We start from the raw sequence: 26,756 nt of genomic DNA on the forward strand, positions 1-26,756 counted from the left end.
AACTTGTCTGTTCCCCTTCCCCAATTCCGCAACGCTGTTCCCCTCCCTCAATTCCCCAATAAAATCTTAAAAAAAAAATAAATAAAGCTGCTATGAACATTCATGTACAAATGTTTGTATGGATGTGTTTATTTCTCTTGGGTATATTCAAAGGAATGGGATTGCTAAGTTGTATACTAGATCTTATGTGTAACTTTTTAAGAAATTGTCACTGTTTTCTTAAGTGATTGTACCATTAATTCCCACTAGTGGTGTGTAAATGTTCTAGTTGTTACCCATCCTCACCAATGTTTTGTATTGTCTAACTTTTAATTAAGCCATTCTAATGGGTATATGTGGGGGGTTTTTTGTTGTTTTTTTGGATTTTTTTAGCTGAGCCATCCTGCCACCTGTTGGCAGCTCAGCGGCAGCTCAGCTTGGGCTGGGAATTGAACTGCTGTTGCTCAGAGCTCGCACTATTGAGCGAGCTCTTAACCAACAGAGCCACTCTGCCGGCCCTCGGCATATGTGGTTTTAATTTGCATTTCCTTAATGACTAATGACATTGAGCATTTTTTTAATGCCATCCTTATAACTTCTTTGATCAATTGTCTGTTCAAAGCTTTTATCCATTGAAAAAAATCTAAAATAATTGTAAACAGCTTTACTTAGCTATAATTTAAATATTAAGTTCACCCATTGTAAGTTTGCATATCATTGATCTCTAATAACCTTTATACAGTTGTGTAACCATCCACAATCCACTCTTAGAACATTTCCATCACATCAGAAAGCAATCTCTATACATTGCAGTTAATTCCTGCTGTACTCCCAGGTAACCATAGATCTGTTTCCTGTCGCTATAGATTTGTCTTTCCTAGAAATTTCATATAAATGAAATAATAAAGTATATAGTCTTTTGTATTTGGCTTCTTTCACTTATCATAATGTTTTTTGAGGTTCATCCATACTGTTGCATGTAACAGTAGTTTGCTTTTCATTGCTGCACAGTATTCCATTATAAGGATATACCATATTTTATCTATTCTCCAGTTGATGAACATATAGATTGTTTCCAGTTCTTGACTACTATGCATAATGCTACTGTGAACATTCATGGACAAGTCTTTGTGTAAACATGTATTTTCATTTCTCTTGGGTAGGTAGCTAGAAATAGAATTGTTGGGTTGCACGATAAGTATGTATTTAACTTTTTAAAAACTACCAAAGTGTATTTCCAGGTAACTGTTCCATCTTGCATTTCTGTCAACAAAATATGAGGGTCCCAGTTTCTTTGTGTCTTTCTATAGGATTCAAGCTAAATAATGCCTCCATGCTAGTACAAGTGACTTTCCACTTTGGAGGGTTAAATCAGGGGTGGGCCTGTGGCCAGTGGAGTTTCTGACATGAAAGCTCTGTCCAGAAGAACTGATGGAAACCAACTAGGAAGTCCTCTCTCTGGACAAATTTAACATAAAGAGAGAATGAAGTGTTTGGTGCAAATAAACAGAAGAAAGTAGAGATACTGAGGCTGAATCCTGTGTGAGCAGAACACTAGAGTAGGGCTTGGTGACTTGCTCTAAGAGGGGTTCCATGAGAGAACCTGGTCTGCATTGGCCCTTGATGGGTCTTCTTTCTGACCTTTCCTCCCCTTCATCTGAAACATTTCCACGCTGACCTTTAAAGTAACCTCTTATGATCAAAAAATTCTCCCATATCCTCACTTTCTTGACCTATCTTCCACCTTCTCTAAAACTGACTCTGTCCCTAGGAGTTTCCTATCAGATCGAGGTGGCTGACCCTCTCACAAACCACATCCATTAGGGTTAAGAGGAAAAGTCAATGCTCTCTTCTCTCTCTCATTGCCTTCACTACACCATGCCTTCCTGCCCCAGACTAGATCTCTACTCTTTTGTAAACAAACAAACAAACATTTGGCACCCACGGTTCAGTCTCCTTGTCCTCAGACTCCCTTCGCCTTGGAAATACATTCAATCTCTTTGTTTCTGAATTCCTGGAACTCTTCATCTCTAGTGCCTGTCTCCTCCATTTTGTTCCAACCACTTCTTCCAAAGTCACACTTCAGAACTTGTCATCACTACCACTCCACCTCTGAAATTACTGATTTTAACATTCCCCTTTACGACAATAACTTCCCAAATTTCCAATTTGTTTGGTAAAGTGCCCCCTCAGCAAGTGTTCTTTCACCTCATCAAAACTTCCCAAACATTGATAACTATACTCTCTCTTAATCTATCAAACTCCTCTTGTCTTCACTTCCTTCTCTCTGCAGCTCAGATTCCATGTTCTATTTCAAATGCTCCTTTTTATGTACTATAATTTCCCATACCTTGTCTTTCCATCACATTCACCTTTAAAGGAAAAAAAAAAGCAATGTGAAGAACTCCACCATACATCCTCTTCATGCATATGCTCAGGCAACTGAGGATACAGGTATCACTGTATATTCACTGTTTCCAAGTTAAACCATGAATATATGGTATTTCCAACCTAGCCTGGTAACACTTCTTTTTTTTTTTAAAAATTTTTTATTGGGGAATTGGGGGTATGGGAACAGTGCTGGGGAATTGGGGGAAAGGGAACAGACAAGTTGCTGTCGTTTTTTTGTTCTTCAGTCTAGTTGTGGAGGACGCTGCTTCACTGGCCCAAGTTGGCACCATCTGGCAGGCAGATCAGTTACCGGCTTCTGGACGGCTGCTCACTGTGGCTGCTGGCCACTCACACTGGCTGCTGGCTACACATGGTAGACCATGGCAACCCACCTGCCGTCGCCAGCGACTCACGGCAGCCCAGCTCCAGGTCGAGCTGTTGCTCAGCATCTTAGCTGTAGAGGGTAGTGTCACTGGCCCTCATATGTGGGATCCAAACTGGGCCCTCTGGCGTCCCAAGCCAGCTCTTAACCAACGCGCCGCTCGGCCGGCCCAACACTTCTTTACTACTGTCTTCAACAACCACTTCAAAAGCTTTTCTATTCTCAAACCTTTGACCACTCTTCAACAATATATGCCCCCTTACTCTCAACATATGACTTTGCCTCCGGTGTCATAGAGAAAGTAGAAGCCTTTACATACTGAGTTGTTGAATTTACTATCCACTAGATGTGGGGCTCCCCCCCTGAGGTTTTTGCACGCACTTCTGTCCTTCCTATTGCAATGCAGGAGGCATCCTTCCCACTGTACTTCCTTGTGTTCTCTGGACTTTACACATGGCCACTTTCTCAGAAACTCTTAAGTTACCCTGTGTCTCAAATGTATCTCTGATTTTTAAATTTTTCTCTTTACTGAATTTTTTCAAGTAGCATTTTAAAATACTGTAAGCTCTTTACTCTTAAAGGAAATCTTCCTTCTTTCATTCCCTTAAAAAACAAACAGAAAACAAAAAACAGCGGCAACAACAAAACAAAACAAAAAACCTCTCACAGAAACCTCCCTGAACCCCACATTTTCCAACTGCTGCCCTATTTCTTCATCTTCAGAGTCACTGTATTGAAAGAGTTGTCTTTAAATGTCTATTCTGGCTTCTATTCCCCACCATGTCACCTAAAATTGTGTTTACTAAGGTCACTAAGACACTCCACATGGGTAAATCTAACGGATTCTTGAGGCCTTTTCTTACTTGACCATTTAGCCCATTTGATATGTTATCCACTCCTTCATTTTAAAACATTAGACTGGCCAAAAGATGGAGTGTATAGCAAAGAGATGCATTACAACTGGGGAACTGAAGACCTTGGTTCTCAGCATCTTTTCTCTGACACCAGCCTTTCTGCTACGAAGTCACTTACATTCCTGGGCTTCAGGTGTCATTTAAACTGAAGAGAAGATTACAAGTATGCGGAAGTGGAGGTGGACCAGATGGCTTCCTGGGCCTTTTTAGCCCCTGGAATCCATGGTTGCTGATTTTGAGTCACACACGAGTTAGCAGTCACATTTAAATGCACGGTTCAGCATTCCCATCTTTGAAGTGAGACATTTTCTCCTACTGCCTAAATTACTTCTAGGTTATAAATTCACCTTTGAAAGCAATATTAACTCTTTCAGTTCTCCAGTATGCTGTTTACTAATGACTAGATTGCCAGAGAGGAATAATTAGTCAATTGAAATATCAAGCTGGCTCCTTCAGCATGCTGAGGATCGTAAGCAATTTAAATTCATAGAAATAAAAAGTTTGCTCACTGGTCAAAAGCACTAAAGCAATAACATTTCCTGCCCCAAAGACTAGAGCTACCAAGAAGACATACAATGTTTATACTGTGCTCGGTACTATGACAGCTACTTCTTTAGCCTTAGGACAGAAAAATAGTCTTATTAAATAAAAGCCTGGAGGGGCAAAAAGCAGCGTAAGTAAAAGAAAGAAAAAAATAAAGTGTTTTTGTTTGTTTGTTTGTTTGTTTTGTATTTCTAGACCACCCAATGCAGTATAGTAGAAAGAACGTGAACCTAGAACTAGAAGTAAATTTAGACTTGGTCCAAACATCAGTTCACTCTGTGAAACTGGGCAAGCCACCCCCAAGTTGTTCATCTGTAAAATGGGGAAGTAAGATACTTATTGGGCCTCCCAGCATGACTGTCAGACTCAAATGAGCCAAAGAATAAAAAATATTCTAAAAAAGTAAAATATGCTCTATAACTTAAGACATTTACTAACAGAGAAATAATGTTCTAGTAAGAAAGGTCTATTGGAGAAAGGGATCTCTGAATCCATTTCTAGTAGATAGGGCATTAGATTAATACTTCAGTATACCCAGGTGTCAGAATATTGATCTAAATTTTAGGCGGGGAGAAGCAGGTAAGAATTCTTGGTTCCAAGCTCCTCTCTGAATGTTGACCTTTTAACTTACAGAGTTGAGATATAACTTGAAGGAGATGACTTTTGACTTTTCAGCCATAAAGATTCCATTTTACAGAAATTTCCCAAAAAGATTATTGCTTTTTTTTTTTTAAAGGAATAACCCAGAAAGAAATACAAGTCTTAATGGAGCAAAGAGAAATAATTTATATTTGTTAATCCCTTCAAAATTTTAATGATTTGGAATAATATGGACCTGTGTCTCACTGATATGTATCAGAAAAAAAGTTTTTTCCTTTCTCCTTAAGTTTCTGTACCTACAAGACACTGCATAAAAGAGAGGTAGAAGATCCTCCAGTGTATGTGATTTTCACTCATCTGAAAGATATTAATGTGAAAGTCAACCCACATACATTAGCGTATGTGAATTTATCTACTTCCTTTTTACTGTATTAGATCTCTTTGTATAATCCTACATATGGAACATTCAATAATTAGACACATTGTTTATCCACAGAAATTTATGCTTCTCCCTTTATTATTCATGATTTTAATTAGGACCACCTAAAGGACTATTGTTTTTACCCTACCCCCCATTTTTTCCCCATGAACTTGCTGCTCCAGAAATGGCTAAAGGTCTGCTATTCACAGTGGTCTTGTGAAAAAAATTATTAAATGATTTTATGGGTCATCTTCAGTCCACCCAATTGAGGAAATAAAATTTGGTTTTAAGAATTAGCATGCTCTTTTGGCATTCTGGAGTATGAAAAAGATAAAGCTCTCTATAAATATATGGAACATTCTACTCTACTTCTGTCTAAAAGATTTTTACTTACGTATAAAAAAAGAGCAGCTCACTGAAGCTGAGAACCTTCAGCAGGCAGGCAATGAAATTGAGTTAAATTTTCATTTGTTGTTTTGGTCTAATTGTATTTATTTTATTTATTTTTTATTTTTTAAAGATTTTTATTGGGGTATTGGGGGGAAGGGAACAGTGCTGGGGAACTGGGGGAAGGGGAACAGACAAATTGCTGTCGTTTTGTTCTTCAGTCCAGTTGTGGAGGACGTTGCTTCACTGGCCCAAGTTAGCACCATCATTGCGCTCTTACCCGGGCAAGGCAGATCAGTTGCCGGCTTCTGGATGGCCACTCACTGCGGCTGCTGGCCGCTCACGCTGGCTGCTGGCCACACACGGTAGCCCATGGCAACCCACTGCCACAGGGGCTGCAGCCTATGCTGTCGCCGGCGACTCACAGCAGCCCAGTTCCAGGTTGAGCTGTTGTTCAGCATCTTAGCTGTAGAGGGCAGTGTCACTGGCCCTCATATGTGGGATCCGAACCGGGGCCCTCGGCGTCCCAAGCCAGTCCCTAACCAATGCACCACTCGGCCAGCCCTGTATTTATTTTTACAATCTACTTTTTATTCATCACACTAATGCTGATTTCCCATTTCCAGGCCATAATGTTTCTTTTAAAATTAAAAAAAATTTTCAAAAAGAAAAGTGAGTCAACTTAAAGAAAATATTAAATACATAACACATATGTAGTAAGCAGATATAGCAAAAAGTCATGAAGGTGGAGGGCAAATGACTGAAATCTCAGAAACACTGCTGTATAGAATGTTTCTGACACTTTATATATGGCTTGTTAATTTTCCCTGGTTATGTCCTCAAATTTTAATAATCCCATAGGACAGTATGATGGCTTGGCAATGGAGAGACCTTGGTTCAAATCCCAGTCCTTCGACTGTCTAGCTTTGTACCTTAGGGCAAGTTATTTAGCTTCTACCTGTATTCTTTCATTTGTAAAATGGAGATACTGGAGATTATATTAGCTTACAGAATGGAGTGACTTATGGAGATAATAATTGTAGACTGCCTCACTGTGTCCAGCACAAGGCATAGGTTCAAAAGTGATAGTTATTATCAGAAAGGAAAGATATTAGGCATCTTATTTTACAGGTGAGAAAATTCAGACTCAAAAATTGATGTGACTAGGTTAAAATTAACTATTACCTACCTTGGGAGCAATCATTTCTGGAGCATTGATTCAAATTTCCAAAACCACATTTCCTCACATTCTTGATGAAAGAGGGGCTAGAAAGGTATATGCAAAGATTTCGACTCCATTGCTGACTTGGTGCAGCATTTTATTTTAATAAAATTCTAGTTACCTTACATAGACGGACATCAGTACTTATGATTCTGTGTGTGTAAACTTGATTCTTCAGAGATCCTTTTCAGTTTGCTTTCTTCTGTAACTACAGAGTATAGTTATCATTTATCTAAGTGCTGTTGGTGACAAAAGGGACTGAATGAGAGGGTGCAACAATGAAAATTAATCTTTACTACTAGAAAATAAAACTGAAAGTAGAAGCAATTTTGATTTTTTCCTTCAGTCGTGGAGCCAGAGAAGCACTGGTTTTGGAGTAGTCATGCATGCAGGTATGAAGAGACGAGACATCAGGACTGGGGCCCATAGCAAAAACAACCTTACCCAGAATTATTATTGTCTCGCGAGACTAGAATGCCATACAGCCTCTCTGACCAGGGCAGATTGGTACGTGAAACTGAGCTCACCCTTCTTGACAAATGTAGGGCTGACAATCTCTAAGTATAAAGTTATGTCATATATTTCTGACATTTCTACAATAAGAAATAATCGACTCCACTAAATAATAACAACAACAAAACAACAACAAAAACCCACCCGAGAATTAAGATGAGACTCTAAATCAGTGGGGAAAAAAATGAAATGAGGATCTTGAAAATCCTGATAGTGCATATGCAATCTTAGGCACTGCCACCCCATCCTTCCTCACACACTTACTCAATGTGGTCTACATCTATTCAATAGTTACTTTCACTCGCTTCTCTAAGAGACCATGGCATCTTATTGTAGCATTTATCAGCATGCATATAAAATGCTCGTTTCAGTTGAGGAGTTTTTTAACCCTTAAACTAAAATTGTGATTGTGTTTGTATCGCAGTCTTCTTGAACAATTCAATAGTAATTCACTGCATTCTTGTCACAGAGGTGATTATGCAGTTGCATAAAAATATTGGCCATGACAGTTCCATGTGGAAGTTCCCAAAGATGAAAGTTCGAAAGTCACAAAATGTCATCAATGTAAGTAATTGCAATTACCTCTGAGGCAAAAGATTAAATCTATTTTGCATGAGCTTTTGACCAACATTCTAGATTGCCTTTCATGTAATTTGTGATCTGATTTCTTGACAAATTAGACATATAAACAAGAAATTATCTTAATAAAAAACAGTGATGATGTATTTGTTCAAAGCTGCCTGAGGTTGCTTAAAAAGTAAAATGTCTTATGAGAAACACATGATTCTGGTAGAGGGCTAGAATTCCTATAAAATGGCTAACGTACTAGAGACGCCAAGACATTTGATAAAAGCAGGGGCTTCAATGTGAAGAGTGAGGCAAAGTGTCAAGTTGCCCAGGAGAGATGGAACAGGTTCATAGAGATGTTTGTTGCAAGCATCTTGATTTGTGGCAAACTCATTTGCCCCAGGAAGTCGCTGGCAGTGGGGGAGGAGAGGGAGTAGATACTGTAATTGTGTCTACCACTGATCCAGACAAAACAGCAATCAAAACCCAGGAGCTGACATTCAATCATTAAAGACCCCAGCCATTTGTATTGTGCACCTCCCCGACATTCAAAACATCTCAAAGAAAGCAGAGTCTCAATTTCCCAAGCAAGGAAATAGAAAACTGCAATGTCTGAATGGTTTTATCTAGGCTTAGATTGGAACCGTAATAGCATTAAAATAGAATGGGTTTAATAATAAATCTTGGCAATATAACTGCAATCTACAGAATAGTAAATTTTTCAAGTTCATTTGCTCTGCCTCCTTTTAAACAGGATACAAGTGTACTATGTATGCATATACAATGATGCCATTATGTTGTGGCAGTAGTGGAAGAAATGTCTATGGCATGATTAATTGTAGAACAGAATTACTTGACAGCAGAGCTGTCAAATATCAAAACACTTGCCAGGCTTTTAAATCAGACAAGTTGAGGAATGTATATTGTTGCTGTAACTGAAATCAATCCACAATTTGAGCAAAAATTAACTCTTTATAGTGCCTCCTTATTGGCACAACATCAAAAAAAGAAAACAAAACCAACACAAAAACCCAAATAAAAAATCCCTCCACAGGAATGCTTACATATAGACAGGCATCCAAGACTGATGGCTGATAGATAAATAAATAAAGTGGCAGCCTTTGTAAGGCTTTTTGAAGTTCACGAAGAGCTTTCATGTGTATTATTTTGTTTGAGTCTCGTAACAACACGATGAGATTGATGGGGCAGGCATTTCATTTCATTTTTCACTGAGGCCTAATCTGGGCCAGGTTTTATGCTAGACACTTAAGATGAAAAGATAAATTAGATGACATCCCTGTAGCCAAGAAATGTAATAAATGAGGAAACTGAGTCTCAGAGAGATAGAGATTGTCTAGTAATTCTTATTCTAGAGTCCCAAAACCTAGCATATCTTTGGACTCAAAATCTTATGCTTTTATCCTTTTACTGTGTACCTCTTAACAGATTGAGGTCAAATTAGTCAAGAGAGAAACACATTTTTGTTGAAAGCTGGCTTCCAGAGCACTCTAAATTTCATACAGCAAAACCAGCTTAGCAGATAACTTAATTCAAAGATCAGCCAGCCACCTCTTAAAGCAAGGGTTTTAGACCACCAATTTTATTTGCTTTAGGAGCATAGGTGAATAAACTTGCATTAAAACAGTGAACTATTCAGTTTCGGCTTGTAAAGAGCTTGGAAGAATCATTCCCAGCCTTATAAGAAGAAAAAAGCTGAACGAACTGAAAATCAATGACTTTTTGGGGACACACCAGAGAACTAAGGTTGCAGGGCAAAAAGCCACCCCAATGTCTGAAGAGACAGGTGCATCCAGAAAGACACCCCTTACCTGGGACAGAAGCCATGGGAGCCATACACTGGTAGGAACACATAACGATAACATTCTTGAATTGCTGGAGACCAAATGCAGACCATCTGAGACTTAAAAACTCCTGGAGGCCCAGTCTTAAGGAGTGAGGGGAACCACGTTTTCATGAGCTTTATCACTAGGAACCCTACCAGGTTCTCCGTGTGAAGATTGGAGAAAAATTCCTTTGTGTTTTGGGGAGGGGTAGGATAAATGTAATAATTTTGAAATATCCCAGGGGAAAAGTATATAAGTCATGTTGATAGTGTGTATCCTTGATATGATGTGATGAGAAGGACGCTTTCCCTTTGACTTTCCTGTCGTGGTCTTCCTCTCCAAAACCTGTAACCCCATTCTAATATGATAAAAATGTTGGACAGACTCCAATTGAGAGAGATCTACAAAATACCTCACCAGTGCTCCTCAAAACTGTCAAAGTCATCAAATACAAAGAATGTGTGAAAAGCTGTCACAGTTAAGAGAGGCCTAAAGAGACATGATGACTAAATATTAGGTGGTATTCTGGATGGGATCCTGAAATACAAAAACATATTAGGCAAAAATGAAGGAAATCTGAATAAAACACAGACTTTAGTTAATAATAATGATAAAGTATTAATATTGGTTCATTTATTGTAGCAAATACACTTTACTAACCGTAGGAGTAATTAGGTGTGAGGTATGTGGAAACTCTCAGTACTATCTTGGTGACTTTTCTGATGATCTAAAGCTATTTAACAACAATGGGGGAAAATGTAAACAAACAAAATGAACTGGGCTTTGAAATAACTTTTTAAACTCCTTGGGAAATACGTATGTTGGGAAGTAGAATCGACTAGGATTGATGTAGTACAGTTCTCTGCCTTGGAAGGTCTTGACTTGTTTTGAGTGAGACACCCAAGGAGTTCTGAGGGAGAAAGTGGTCCCATATTTAGTCACCCAGATTGATAAATCATCTCTTAATATCCTGGAGTGACAGATTTTTTAATAGAAAATGATCGTTGGAAATAAAATCTATCACAAAGGAAACCAACTTCTCCCCACTCATAGTATGTGAACACTAGAAGGGACCACAGATGCACTCAAGTCCAATTTTCTCATGTTGCAGATGAGGCAATTGAGGACCAGGAGAAGACACATCCATGTTGAATCCAGGATTAGAACTGTTTCCTTTCGTTGCCAATGTTTTATTATGAAAAATTTCAAACCTAGATTTAAAATTGGTACAGTGAGTGCTCTATACCCACCTCTGGATTCATTAACGTTTTGTCATATTTACTTCGTATATTTGAAAACCATTCAAAAATAAGTTTTATACCTTGTGACACTTCATCTCTAAATATTTCAGCATATAGTGCCTAAGACTAAGGACATTCTTCTACATATCCACAATACTATTATCCACAATATTGTTATAACAATAATTAAAAATAATTCTTTAATATATCTAATACACAGTTCATTTCCTAATTTTTCCATATGTCTCAAAAATGTCTTTTACAGATCCTACCCACCCCACACACCAAATCAGAATTCAATCAAGAGAGTTTATTGCATTTGGTTTTATCTTTATAATCTCTTTTCATCTGAAATATTCCCCAAACATTTCTTTTTATGATACTGACTTTTTAAAAAAAATGCCTCTCATTCTGGAATTGCCTAATTATTTTCTTTTTATGTCATTTAATTTCTTTCTCTCTCCACTATATTTTCTATAAAGGAATTGAGTTCAAAGGCTTGAGTAGATTCATATATAGACTTTTTGGTAAAAATACTTCATGGTTGACACCGTGTCCTTCATATTGCATCACCAGGAGGCTCATAATGTCAAGCTGTCCCCTGATGAGTGACGCGAGGTTTGATGACTGGATTAAGGTGGTGACCTCCAGCTCTCTCCAGTGTGAGGATGTAATGTTTTCTCTGTTACTAGCGAGTAATCTGTGGGGTAATGCTTTGGAACTAAACACATATCCTGTTTCTCAACAAACTGACACCTAATGGTTTTCACATCCACGAATGCTGCTTGCCTGAGTCAATTACTCCATTTCAGGTTGCAAAATGGTGATTTTTCTAGTTCTCTCATTCCTTCTACATATGTCTGACAGGGTTCTTCTATAAGGAAGAGGGTTGAATGACTGCTACCCCTAAAAAAAAACATGTTGAATGCTTAATTCATTTTCATGTGTTACTAATTTTCAAAGTAACAAGTTGATGTAAGACTCGATCTAAAAATGGCAAAACAGTTAAAAGAAAACATTTTAAACTTTCTTCCTCTCTGCCCTCCCTCCTCTTCTGCCTTCTCCTCCTCCTTCTTTCTTTTAGTTTCACTGGGGAGTCATTGGTTATTATTTACATTCATTATCTTTCTTTTGTTTTGTTTTCTTTCTTTTTTTTAAAAAAATATTTTATTGGGGAATTGGGGGATGGGAACAGCGTTGGGGAATCAGGGAAGGGGAACAGACAAGTTGCTGATCTTTTGTTCTTCAGTCTAGTTGTGGAGGACATTGCTTCACTGGCCCAAGTTGGCACCATCGTTGCGCTCTACCTGGGTGAGGCAGATCAGTCACCAGCCACTGGATGGCCACTCACAGCGGCTCTTGGCAGCTCATGCCAGCTGCTGGCCACTCACGGTAGCTTATGGCAGCCACTGCAGCTCCACTGCAGCCTATGCCGTTGCCAACAACTCATGGCAGCCCAGCTCCAGGTCGAGCTGTTGTTCACCATCTTAGCTGTAGAGGGCGCAGCGTCACTGGCCCTCATGTGGGATTTGAACCAGAGCCCTGCTGCTCAGAGCTGGCGTCCCAAGCCAACTCTTAACCAATGCCCCACTCGGCCGGCCCTCATTATTCTTTCTGATGTAAATAATAACTTATAACTCCCCACTGAGCAGTGGGAGTTTCCTCACTGTGGGGAGATTGTCATATTCCCACTAGTATGTTAGAGTTTCCTAATTTTCTAGCAAAAGATATCCCAGGATCACTTTATATTTTGCCTCTAACCTCGTTCTTTGAGGCCTTAGTTACTTTTTGTGGGAAATGATATTTAGAAGCTGAAGTCTGGATGTTGGAATATCACAATGCTCTTGGAGTCTGTTCAGTGAGTGAATAGGAAATATATTTTATAAAAGGGTTTATTTGAAGACGAACTGAGAATACCTGTGTAAGCTCAGGGCATAGTAGACAATGCATTGTGGCATAGTCAGTGTCATTATCATTTTTCAGATGAGAAAATGAGGCTCAGAGAAGATAACTTACCTCGGCTTACATAGCTCATAAGTCACCAAGCTGGGGTTCGAACCCTGATCTTCTACTATCGCATCTATAGAGGAGACTTCTGTCATGTGTATGTTCATCCAGCACCCTTACATGTTTGGAAATTTCCATATTATGGTTCTCAATCCTCAAGCAAGAAGCCAGAATTCACAATTTCATGCTCTCTTCCAGCTAGGGTGTAGGTGCTGCCAAGTAGATGTGTGCACTAAGCCCCCATTTGATGAACAGTGCGAATCTGCAGGTACTATGCAGGTCCATTTTGGTAAAGGTGGTGGTGAAGGCATCTGGTTTTGGTGGCTTCAGGGAAAGAGTTTCTGGCATTTAATGCCCAGCATCTAGAGTATAAGCAATGTGATCCCCTAGTGGCAGAAGCAGTGGGGTCTTGGCTAGAGCCATCTTTCAGTGTAGATTGGCCATCGTTCCTGGCTGTATTTTCCAGGCCTGAGTGCTGCCCTCCTGGAGTTTCAGTGAGTTTTAATAAATTCCTTTTCTGCTTAAACTAGCTAGAGTGAATTCTGTTGTTTACAGCTAAAAACCTTGACTGATGCACTATGCCACTTTCCCCAAACAGTGTACCATGGCAGACTGATGAAAATGGGCAGCAGATGTGTCATGAGTTTGGCTTGTTTCTGAACCACTTTACATCTCATGATCCAACTGCCCCCACCGTAAGCAGGCTGCTCGCCGTGTTCTTACTTCCATACTCAAACTTAGATCTGACTCTTGACCTTACTTTAAAAGTAACAAGGAAATTGAGGGGAGGGGGATGAAGATACAGGTACAACAAGGGAGAAGATGCCAGCCACCATTAGGACGTCAGTATTGCCTGCAACAGTGGAGGTGGAGACAGAGATGGCACTGAGCCCAAATGAAAATGCTCTCATTGGAGCACTGTTTACCACTTACTACTACACACGCCGTTTCTTAATATTCCCAACAATTTTGTGAGGTGGTTTTTATAAATAACCATTTTATGGTTAAACAACCTAGGTTCAGAGAGAATGACAAATTAAAGGAAATTTTGTTTAGTCATTTATTTTAAATACAGAAATTGCATGATTCAATTTGTTGTTGAGCAAACTCTTTGGCAGCAATGAGGATAATGGAGAGGCCTCTAGTTATAAGGTTACTGCAAAGCTCTAGGGAAGAAGTGACTAACGCTAATAAGCTCCCAGCCTGTCAGTCCTCTCTTCTGGATTCAAATGCACCTTTTACAGAACCAACGATTTCTGCTACACTGGCCATCCAACTTCAAATCATTAGTCACCATATGTTTTAGACATATCCCCATCCTACTGTGCTGTAGTGATCTCCAGCATATTCCTGTGGGTGACTTCACCACCTCCTCTTGTGTTGGTGATAGAATTACATGCTCACCTCAGCCAATGGTTGCATGGCAGGGCCCATTTTCATTCACTCAGCAAATGCATATTAATGTATGTACCATGTGCTGGGAAAAGGGTGGTAAACAAGAACAGTCTCTGCTTGCCCTCATAGACAAGGAATTATAACGCAGTGCAATTGTTTCCCTGGTGATAAGAATCACATGCTAGATATAAATTCCCAAGTCCCATCCTAGACTCACTGAAACTGAAATCTCTAGAGGAGGTTCCTGGGAACCTGAGTGTTTAATAAATGCCCCGATTGAGTCTCATCATCAGGGAAGTTTATGTGCATTAGGTGAAGTGTGAGATGTGATAGGAACTCTTAGAAGAGGCATGTGAGACACTTTAAGATCAGGGAAAATTTTCTCAAGCAAGTGACAGCTAACCTGAAATCTGAAGGTGAACAAGTATGTATGTGTCAGTCAGGTGAAGGGGTAGGGGAGAAGGAAAAAAGTTTTCTGAGCCCCTGTTTCTCTCTTCTGGCCACACCCCAGATGTCAGAGGCCCAACTGGGATGGACTGTGTGGGGCTCCCTCCATGGCAAACAAGTGGTCACTAAGCTACAGCAGAAAGGGACAGTATTCATATTTTCCCAAGTATACTTGCAGTTATAAGTAATAACTTTTCTTTTTCTTTTTTCTTTTATGTTTTTTATTACAATATAGCTAACATACAATATTATATTAGTTTCAGATGTACACCATAGTTATGCAACATTTATATACCTAAAGAAGTGATCACCATGGTAAGTCCAGCAACCATCTGACACAGTACCACGCTATCACAATATTATTGACTATATTCCCTATGCTGTACATTACATCCCCATGACTTATTTGTTTCATACCTGGAAATTTGTACCTCTTATTCCCCTTCACTTTTTCTTCATTTTTAAAATTTTCAATTACAGTTAACATTCAATATTATTTTATATTAATTTCAGGTGTACAGCATAGTGGTTAGACATTTATATAATTTAAGAAACGATCCCCTTGACTAGTCTAGCACTCACCTGGCACTATACATAGTTATTACCATATTATTGACTATATTCTGTGTGCTTTACTTTACATCCCCTTAACTATTTCATAACTACCAGTTTGTACACCTAATCCCTTCACCTTTTTCACGCTGCCCCCAAACCCCTTCCCATCTATCACCCTAACAAATCTAGTACCCATCTGACACCATACATAGTTATTACAATATTACTGACTATATTCCTTATGTTACACCCTATCCATGATAACTGTGTAACAATGAATTAGTACCTCTTAATCCCTTCCCCTTTTTCACTCACCCCCAACTCCCCCTCCCATCTGGCAACCATCAATATGTTCTGTGTATCTGTGAGTTTGTTTCTGTTTTGTTTGTTAATTTTGTTCTTTAGATTCCACAAATAAGTGAAATCACATTGCATCTGTCTTTGTCTGAAATACTGCACTCAGCACAATACCCTCCAGGTCTATCCATGCTGCCGCAGATGGCAAGAGCCCATTCCCTTCCATGGCCAAGCAATATTCCATTCTCCACCTCCTCTTTATCCATTCTTCCATCGACAGACACCCTGGCTGCCGCTACATCTTGGCCGTTGTAAACAATGCTGCAATGAACATACAGATGCACATGTCTCTTCAAAGTAGTGTTTTGGTTTCTTCAGATAACTCCCTGAAGTGGGATTACTGGGTCCTTCTTTGTCTGTTGTTATAGCCTCTGTTTTAAGGTCTGTTTTGTTTTGTGTAAGTATTGCTATTCCTGCTTTTTTGTTTGTTTCAATGTTCATGAAATATCTTTTTTCATCCCTTTACTTTACATCTGTGTGTGTCTTTCCATTTGAAGTGATTCTCTTGTAGGCAGCATATGTAAGGGTGTTGTTTTCTTATCTATTCAGCCCTCCTATGTCTTTTGAGTGGAGCATTTAACTCATTTACATTGCAAGTAATTGTTGATAGACATGTAGCTATTACCATTTTATTATTCATAATTTTGGTCTTTATTTTTTCCATCTTAAAGGAATCCCTCTAACATTGCTTGTAATACTGGTTTAGTGCTGATGAACTCCTTTAGTTTTTTCTCGTCTGGGAAGCTCTTTTCTGTCCTTCAATTCTAAATGATAACTTTGCTGTGTAGAGTAATCTTGGTTGTACGTCCTTGTTTTTAATCACATTGAATATTTTGTGCCAGTACCTTCTGGACTGCAAAGCTTCTGTTGAGAAATCAGCTGACCATCTTATGGGAGCTCCCTTTTAAGTTACTAGTTGCCTGTCTCTTGCTGCTTTTAGGATTCTCTCTTTGTCTTTAAACGTTGCCATCCTAATTATAATGTGTCTTGGTGTGGGCCTGTTTGGATTCTTCTTGTTTGGGATTCTCTGCACTTCCTGAACTTGTATGTCTATTTCTTTCACCAGGTTAGGAAAGTTTTCAGTCATTATTTCTTCAAGTAGATTCTCATTCCCTTGCTTTCTCTCTTCTCCTTCTGGTACCCCTGATATGAATGTTGTTGTTCTTAATGTTGTTCCAGAGATCTCTTAAACTATCCTTTTTTAAATTCTTTTTTCCTTTTGCTGTTCCAATTAGGTGTTTTCTGCTATCTTGTCTTCCAAATCACTGATTCGATTCTCTGCTTCATCTAGTCTGCTGGTAATTCCTTCTCGTGCATTCTTCATTTCAGTTATTGTATTCTTCATTTCTGACGGGTTCTTTTTTATGGTCCTTTTCTATGTCCTTTTTTTATGCTTGCTATCTCTTTGTTGAAGTTCTCACTAAGTTCTTTGAGCATCCTTATAACCATTGTTTTGAATTCTGTCTCTGGTAGGTTGCTTGCCTCCATTTTTTTTTTTCTGGATTTGTCTCCTTTTCTTTCATTTGGGAAATATTTGTTTAGTTCCTCATTTTGGCTGCCTCTCTGTTTCTATGTATTAGGTAGATATCTGGTACATCTTTCAGTCTTGACCAGGTTGCCTTGTGTAGTAGGTGCCCTGTGTGACCCTGGCACAGTCTCCTTAGTCACCTGCTCTGGGTGCTCCAGAAGTGTTCCTTATGGGGGTTATGTGTGCCCTCCTGTTATAGTTGAATCTTGATTGCTATTGTCATGTCAGTGGGTGGGACTGACCCTCAGGCTGATTGGCTGTGGGGTTTGGCCACATCCACAGCTTACAGGCTGCTGTGCAGGAGGCTTACCCCACTGAGTGAGATTTGCTCCAATGGGATCTGGTACCTGTTGAGACCACCCTTTGGGTGTGCCACTAGTGGGGCTAATTGGGTGGTGCTCTGCGGTGGTCTGAAAGCCAATCTTCAAGTATGATGGTTCTGGGTCCTCTTGTGAGGGGTTCTGGTGCAGGCCCAGGTTACCCACTGCCTGGGACCAGCTGGGGAGACTACCTGGTAGGAGCCACAAAGCAATTCATGGTTGTTCGCTGCCTGTTCTAACCCTAGAGGCATGTGGGAGAGGCTACGCTCTGAACTTAGGACGTCTGCCACCAGTACCAAGCCTGGGGTAGAGCCACAAAAAGCCAGGACACTCCAAGGCCTGTTGCCACCTGCTGGCTCCCGTAAGGTTCAGCCCACAATACATGAGTGGGAAGTCACTAGAGTGGGAAGAATTATGGTCAACAGGTTAATATAGACTCTGGTTTGGTGCCAGGACTGAGCCTGGAGCTTCTTAGCAAAAGTTTCAGAGCACAATGTGGCCAGCTGCCACCTGTCTGGGTCCTGCAGACTCTGGCAGTTTTTAAAGAAAGAGTGCAATGTAGGCAGGGCTGGCTGATCTGGGAGAAAGCACCTCTAGTGTTGAGAGAGTTGGATAGAGCAGGACTCAGTGAATCAGCAAAGTAGAGCAATGAAGCTCACCAGGCCAATCAGATTCAGATTTGGCCTGTGGGGGTGGGCTCAACACAGGAAAGATGGTGCCTGCCTGCAGGCAGCATGGGAGGAAAACCCCACACAGGGAAAATGGTGACTGTTGTCCAGTCTTCATTTTAAGCTACACACCTCAGTTTGCCCTGTGTATGCCTCCAATCCTCCCCAAGTTACTGTCCCTCCGCTGGAGCGAAAGGTGAGTGCCTGTGAGTGAGAGAGTCTGTGCGCACGCTGTTTAAGAGGGTTTCCTGCTGCCTTCTGTCCCTCCCTTATGGTTGGAATCCCCACTATTTTTCACAGCCAGATGTGGGGGATCCTCTTCCTGGCACCAGTACTCTGAGCTGGGGTGGCCGGTGTGGGGCTGGGGTCTCACTCGTCCAGGGGGAACTTCCATGGCCTACATATCCCTCCTTGTTCTCACGGAGGTTTGGGGCCTGCCAGTTTCATGTCTCCACCCCTTCTACAGGTCTCGATGTGGCTTCTTGATATCCGTAATTATAAAACTTCTGTTCAGTCAGACTTCAGATGCTTCTCCAGGTTGGTTGTTCTATAATTTAGTTTTAATTATAATGTATTTATAGAAGGAAGCAGGCACAGTGTTTATCTACTCTGGCCATCTTGGCTCTCTCCATAGTAACTTTCTTTTAAATAACAATACATGCAAATGAAAATTCATGAAGATCCATCTGAATTGGGAGGGAGGTAACCCCTTAATAGTGGTACTGAAATTAGTAGAGAAGGCTCCTGCTTTTGCATGGAGACACAAGTGCTTCCCAAAGGATACTCTACCCTCCTGGACTGTGGACTTTTTGAGAGTTGGGATAGCTTCTTGTTCACTGTTTTATTCCTGGTGACTTGCAGCTCAATAAATATTAGTTGAATGCACAAGTGAGTTATAAAGTCAATTGAATAGTATTTGCATTTCTGTATGCAAATACATAGCTTCAGTCTGTTTTCTTTAACTTCTCCCCACCAGGTGTGTTCTTTATTAGCTTCCACACTAAGCATTCTCTCTTATGGTTGTTCTTTAAAATGAAAAAGAAAAAACAAAACAAAACAGTACAAGAAGTATCCTAAAACAAATGTGGCACTGTTCTCAAACTATAAGAGCTTATGAGAAACCTCCAAGAATATCTAGATGCTGCCCTCACTTGCTGTGAGTTTTGAAGTAAAAAAGATGTGAGTTCCCATACAACCTAAGGCTAGTGATTTTTGATAACCTGTTAGCATTCTTGTGCACACCCAGAAAATTGTGATTTACTCAGGTCCATTCAAAATCATTGGTGCCCAGGAGAAACCTTCTTGTTGCTGGGTGGGATGCTGCCTGATCATGAATCACTTAATAAAGCCAATTAGATCCTCAAAACAAAACAAACAAACAAACAAACAAACAAACAAAATCATTGGTGCCCTCAGTCCAGAAACTATTTGGTACCCCACCCACCTATATTTAAATAAAAATAAAAATAACACACTGTAAAATAAGTTCAAAGAAAGTCCAACAAATTTCTGATTTTTTTTCATTATAACTTTTAATGCTTATTTTTTTCATTTTCTTTTTTTTATCATGGTAAAATACACATCACATAAAATTTACCATTTTAACCATTTTTAAGTCTGCAATTCTGTGACATTAAGTGCACTCACATTGTTGTGCAACCCTCACAACCATCCACCTTCAGAACTTTTTCATCTTTGTCACCTGAAATTCTCTCCCCATTGAACACTAACTCCCTGTTCTCCCTTCCACCCAGCCCTTGGTAACCACCATTTTGCTTTCTGTCTGTATGATTAATTTACTGCTCTAGGTATCTCATATAAGTTGAATCATACAATATTTATCTTTTTATGACAGGCTTAGTTCAGTTAGCATAATATCTTCAAGTTTTATGTCTGTTGCAACATGCGTCAGAATTTTTAAGGCTGAATAATTATTCACACACACACACACACACACACACACACACACACCAGGGGTGCCAAAAATGTATACACATTTTAAGAGATGTTAACACTTCGGTCAACGCTGCTCAAACAGTAGTTTTCAGTAATGAGAAGTGTCTGGACACTGATGGTAACCACTTTGAGCGCCTCTTGTTATTGCAGAAGTCAAACGTGACTTGGATTCATCTTTTGTTACCAGTATATATTAATACAGTTTTTTCCTTTCTTAAAATGTAGATACATTTTTTGACTATATATATGTTATCCATTCATCCCTTATTGGACATTTGGGTTGTTTCCAGTTTTAGGATATTACAGAATTATGAATAATGCTGCTGTGAACATAGGTGTACAAATATCAGTTTCAGTCTCCGCTTCCAGGACTTTTGAGTGTATACCCGGAGGTGAAATTGTTGGATAATATGGTAATTCTATGTTCTATTTATTTGAGGAATCAGCATACAATTTTCCACAGCAGCTGCACCATTTTACATTCCCACAAGCAATACACAAGAGTTCAAATTTCTCCACATCCTCACTAACACTTGTTATTTTTTTTATAATAGCCATCCTAATGGTTGTGAAATGGTATCTCATGTTTTTTTAATAGACTTTATTTTTATAACAGTTTTTTAGATTCACAGCAAAATTGAGCAGCAAGCACAGAATCTCATATAACCCCTGCTCCCACACATGTATAGCCTCCCTCACTATTAAAATCCCTCACCAAAGGGATTTTACATTTGTTATAATTGATGAACCTACATTGACACATCATTATCACCCAAGTCCATAGTTTACCTTAGGTTTAGTTTTGGAGTTGTATATTCTATGGTATTGACAAATGTATGATATGAATCTACCACCATTATATATAATGTATAATATAGAGAATAGTATATAGTATAAAATACAGAATAGTTTCACTGCCCTAACTATCCTCTGTGCTCTGCCTAATCACCCATCTCTCCCCACCAACCCCTGGCAACCATTGGTCATGTTACTGTCTAGATAGTTTTGCCTTTTTCAGAATGTCATGTAATTGGAATTATAATTATACAATATGTAACCCTTTCAGGTTGGCTCCTTTTGCTTAATAATATCAATTTAAGGTTCTGTGTCTTTTCATAGCTTAATAACTCATTTCTTTTTAGTGCTGAATAATATTCCATTGCCTGAATGTTCTACAATGCATTTATTAATTTGTTTACTAAAGAATATCTTGATTGCTTCCAAATTTTCATCCAAATTTGCTTCCAAACTATGAATAAAGCTGCTATAAACATCCACACACAGATTTTATGTGGACATAAGTTTTCACCTCCTTTGGATAAATACCAAGGAGCATAATTGCTAGTTTGTATGGTATGAGTATGTTTAGTTTTGTAAGAAACCGCTAAACTGTCTTCCAGAGTGTCTGTACCATTTTGTTTTCCCACCAGCAATGAATGAGAGTTTCTGTTGTTCCACATTCTCACAAGCAATTTGCGTTGTCAGTGTTTTGATTTTTGGCCTTTATAATGGGTATGTTGTGGTATCTTATTGTTTTAATTTGCAATCCCCTAATGATATATGATATTGTGCATATTTTCACATGCTAATTTGCCATCTGTATAACTTTGGTGAGGTGTTTGTTGAGGTGTTTTTCCCTTTTCTAAATTAGGCTGTTAGTTTTCTTGTTATTGAGCTTTAAGAGTTTTTCTGTATATTTTGGATAAAAGCGTTTTATCAGATATATTTTTTGCAAATATATTCTCCCAGTGTTTGGCTTGTCTTATTCTCCTGACAGTGTCTTTTGCAGAGCAGATGTTCTAAAATTAATTTAAATTTAATATAAATTTAATTTAAAAGTCCAGTTTATCATTTTTTTTTCATGGACCATGGCTTTCACATTGTATTTAACAAGTCATTATTATATCCAAATCATCTAGATTTTCTCCTATGTTATCTTCTAGGAATTTTATTATTTTGCATTTTATATTTTGATCTCCAACTCATTTCAAATTAATTTTTGTGAAGGGTGTAGATCTGTGTTTAGATTCAGGTTTTTTTTCCCCTGCATGTGGATATCCTGTTGTTCCAACACCATTTGTCAAAAAAACTAACCTTGAATTGCCTTTGCTCCTTTGTCAAATATTGGTTAACTACATTTTGTGTAGGTCTAATTCTGGCTCTCTATCCTGTTCCATTCATTATTTGTCTATACTTTTGCCAGTACCCACACTGTATTGATTACTGTAGCTTTCACAGTAAACCTTGAAGCCAGGTTGTTCCAGTCCTCCAACCTTGTCCTTTCAATACTGTCTTAGGGATTGTGGGTCTTTTGCCTCTCCACATAAACTTTAGGTTCAGTTTGTCAATACCAACAAAATAACTTGTTAGAATTTTGTTTGGGATTGGGTTGAATCTATAGGTCATGTGAGGAAAACTGACATTTTGACAATATTGAGTCTTCCTATCCACGACCACGAAGTATCTCTTCTTTTAGTTATTGTTTGATTTCACACATCAGAGTTTTATAGTTTTCTTCATATAGATCTTGTACACATTTTGTTAAATTTCTATCTAAGGGTTTCATTTTTGAGTGCTAAAATAAATGATATTGTGTTTTTAATTTCAAGTTCCATTTGTTCATTGCTGGTTATAGGAAAGAAATTGACTTTTGAATATTAACCTTGTAATCTTCAAACTTGCTATAATCATTTGTTAGTTCCAGTAGTTTTTTTGTTGATATTTTTGGATTTTCTAAATAGACAATCATATTATCTGTGAACCAAGACATTTTTATTTTTTCCTTCCGAATCTGTATACCTTTCATTGCCTTTGCTTGTCTTTTTACATTAGCAAGGACTTCCAGTACAATGTTGAAAAGGAGCAGTGAGATGGGACAGCCTTGCCACGGACTGAACTTAGTGGGAAAGCTCAAGTTTCTTGCAATTAAGAATGCTGTTAGCTGTAGATTTTTTTGTTAATATTTTTTATTAAGTTGGTTACGTTCTATTTTATTCCTAGTTTACTGCAGGGTTGTTTTTGTTGTTTGTTTGTTTATTTGTTTTATCATGAATAGGTGCAGGATTTTGTCAAACACTTTTTCTACATCTATTGATATGATCCTGTGATTTTTTTTTCTTTGTAAGATTGCTGATGTGATGAGTTAATTTTTAATTGACTTTTGAATGCTAAATCAACCTTACAAACCTGGGATAAATCCTACTTGGTTGTGGTATACGATTCTTTTTATACATTGTTGGATTTTATCTGCATTATTTTTTTGAGGATTTTTGCATTTATGTTTATGAGAGATATAATTCCCTAGTTTTCTTGTAATGTCTATCTGGTTTTGGTATTAAGGTAATGCCAGACTCATAGAATAATTTAGAAATTACCCCTTCTGCTTCTATCCTCTGAAAGAGTTTATACAGAATTTGTATAATTTACTCATTAAATGTTTGGTAGAATTCACTAATGAACCCATCAATGCCTGGTGATTTCTGTTTTGGAAGGCTATCAATTATTGATTCAGTTTCTTTGATAGATATAAATATATAAATAAATATATTTATATTGTTTATATCTTTTTGTGTGAGTTCAAGCACATTGTGTCTTTTAAGGAATTTGTCCATTTTATTCAGGTTGTCAAATTTGAGGACATAGAATTGTTCATAGTATGCTTTTATTATCTTTTTATATTTATGGGCTCTGTCATGTCTCATTGTGGTTTTGATATTCATTTCTTTAGTAATTAGTGATGTTAAGGATCTTTTCATTCACCCATTGGCCTTTAATGCTTTAAAAAACATATCAAATACCTGAGTCTGGTTAAGAATTTTGCTTCTGCTATTGTGTGCCCTAAGCAGATGTTTAGTGTTCTATTGAGACCATCTGCATTGGCTTTACTTCCAGGAAAGGGAGAGAAACTGACACAATACCATATGACAGGCACTTTACCTCCATAATCCAGGTACTTACCTGTTCACTAGGAAGACTACTAGTCTATTGGTTTCAAATGCCTTCTTGAAGATAAATGTTTAATAAATTAAAAACAATGCAAACATTATATTCAAAACCCTGTCGTCACACTGAACAAAGACTTGGAAAATGGTGAGCTCAGTTCTTCACCAGAAAGAATCTCATCTTCATTGGAGCTGACCATAAATATGTTCTGAGCCCACAGCATGGTTAAGAATTGTTCTGTGTTAGCCTCAACTAGCCTTTTCATTGCACTAATGCCAGAAAAACTCCCTGCTTCCTCCTTCTACTCCTTTCTCAGCAGGTATTCAGCTTTAATCTGCCCCTGTGACTTGTACTAAACTCAGCAAATCCCCCACTGCCCTAATCTCTCCTCTCTCTCTCTCTCTTCCCACCCACCTCACCCCATCCCCCGGCCCCCTCCACCATCCCACCCACTCCAAGTGCATCATTCCTAGTGCATGCTGTGGGCTCTTACTCTCAAAGCTATAAGATAACAGTCAGGGAGTCCTGCCATGGCACATTTAACTTAGCTTAAAATAAATGTGCTCAGAAGAGAATACTGGAGACATATTTCTTGCCATGTTGATTCTGGGTTTTAGAGAACTACTTTCCCCTAATAGAACTATGTTAAAAATCATTGGAATTATGCAATAAAAGAAAGGTACCCCCCATCCTGAATATATGCAAAGTTCAGGGAACATCATCTATGAAATGACTGCTTTTGCAAAATTTGCATTTAAAAGATGAGAGTTAGAGAGACAGCTGAGTTCTTTTTCTCCTCCCACATCATCCACATATAGAACTTCATGTGTTCCTAGATTCAAGTGCAAAAGAGGACAATTTCTTTCTTGTTTATTCATGGGGCAGAGAACCTGGGCTCTGATAAAGGCTGCATCGCCTGTTACTAATGCATCTTTTGCTTTCTTTGGAAGCCTCACAATCAAGGAGATGGCTGTTTTATAGCATGGCCTTATATTTGAAGTGTGACTTTACCTAGGGCTATTCTAGCTCAACTCTGAATCAACAAATATTTACCTTCTTTAAAGCCATGATCTTTTTCATCTATTCAAGATCCTCCAGTAGCCTATCATGCTTTGTAAACTTCTACAAAAATATAAGAAAAAACAAAGTATGGAAAGAAGCTGAGCATATGATTCAGCACAGAGATTTCTGGAAACTACTGGCATTCGTTGGGATGACAACAACAGAATTTTCTCTATTATTGCAGGGTAAACCTAGTTTCAGAAGAAAAAGGCACAGGGAAGAGAATCTAGACAAGGGTCCTAACACCTGTCTGAGTCCATCCTCCATTCCTTGACAGCTATGTGGACTTGGTCATGTCACCCAACTTCTCTGAATCTTACTTTTCTCAACTAGTGTTGGAGACAGCATGGATGAAATGAAATGATTAACATTACAGTTGACTAAGTTTTAAGCTCCATAGTGTTATATAAATGTGAAACAGTAGTCGGGTTAATATAGGTTGCCATTTTTCTCAATTTCTCCTCACTTCCGGCTCCAGTATAACTTACTAACTTATGGAGTTGTAAGACATTTTTGTAACAGCCTGTAAGAATATGCTCATTTCCTACACATATTAGTTTGCTCATTGGCTTGTTTTCCTATTTGATAATTATGAAGTTTGTAGAAATACATATGTAGCTTGCTGGTCTTCTTTGTAACACCGGCTCACATGTGTTAAATAAATAGCTGATGTTTATGTGTGAGATAAAGGGCTCCTCAAGGGAGAGAGGCCTCAGGCTTGTCTTCATTAGTGTCTGTTTTAGCCTCGCCACATTCCTGCTAATATACCAGTCAAATCAGCTGTGTTATTAAGATGCTGAGGTTCACAAAACATTTTTCTTCTCTTTGTACTTTCCTTGTGCTATGTGGATAGTGACAATGGGGACAAACAGTCAGATAATACTCGTGTTTCTCCAACAGGAGCAACCAAATATTGCAGGCTTGTCCTGTAGTACCTCAGAACTTACACAAATCTACCTTTTTAGCACAAAATAGCAGGGCACAATATTGCCTTTGTGCTCAATTCTAGGCCGCTCTGGGTCTAAGCTTTTGGGAATGTGCACAATATTCTGAAAGCTGTTGAAAAGCTTACACAAAGAGATGAATCTTGAATACCTCATGAATGGCTTAGTGTATACGCCTTTCCTGGAAAGCAAAAGGAAATTCTCAACCTGGTTCCTGGTTAAGAAAATCCTCCCTCCAGTCTGAGACTATCTGTTAAATGTGACTAGAATGTGGATTATGAATCACTTCATCAAGCATTGGAAAACCATGTATGCAAGAACCTGACCATATATTTCCATACCTACAGTTGTATGTGTGTGTGTGTGTGTGTGTGTGTGTGTGTGTGTGTGTGTGTGTGTGTGTGTGTATGGGGACTTACTTTGTACAAGGAGAAAACTCTTTTTCTCTTTTGCATACTGGTAGGGAAGGAGTTCTGCCTAAGAATTTAATTATATTAGAATAGAAACTGGAACTTCACTTTTTCTGCTGATACTTTGTGCTGCTGAAGGCTAGAAACGATTACTCTTTGTC

The sequence above is a fragment of the Hipposideros armiger genome, unplaced genomic scaffold, assembly GCF_001890085.2.
Source record: "Hipposideros armiger isolate ML-2016 unplaced genomic scaffold, ASM189008v1 scaffold_30, whole genome shotgun sequence".
Classification (NCBI taxonomy): domain Eukaryota; kingdom Metazoa; phylum Chordata; class Mammalia; order Chiroptera; family Hipposideridae; genus Hipposideros; species Hipposideros armiger.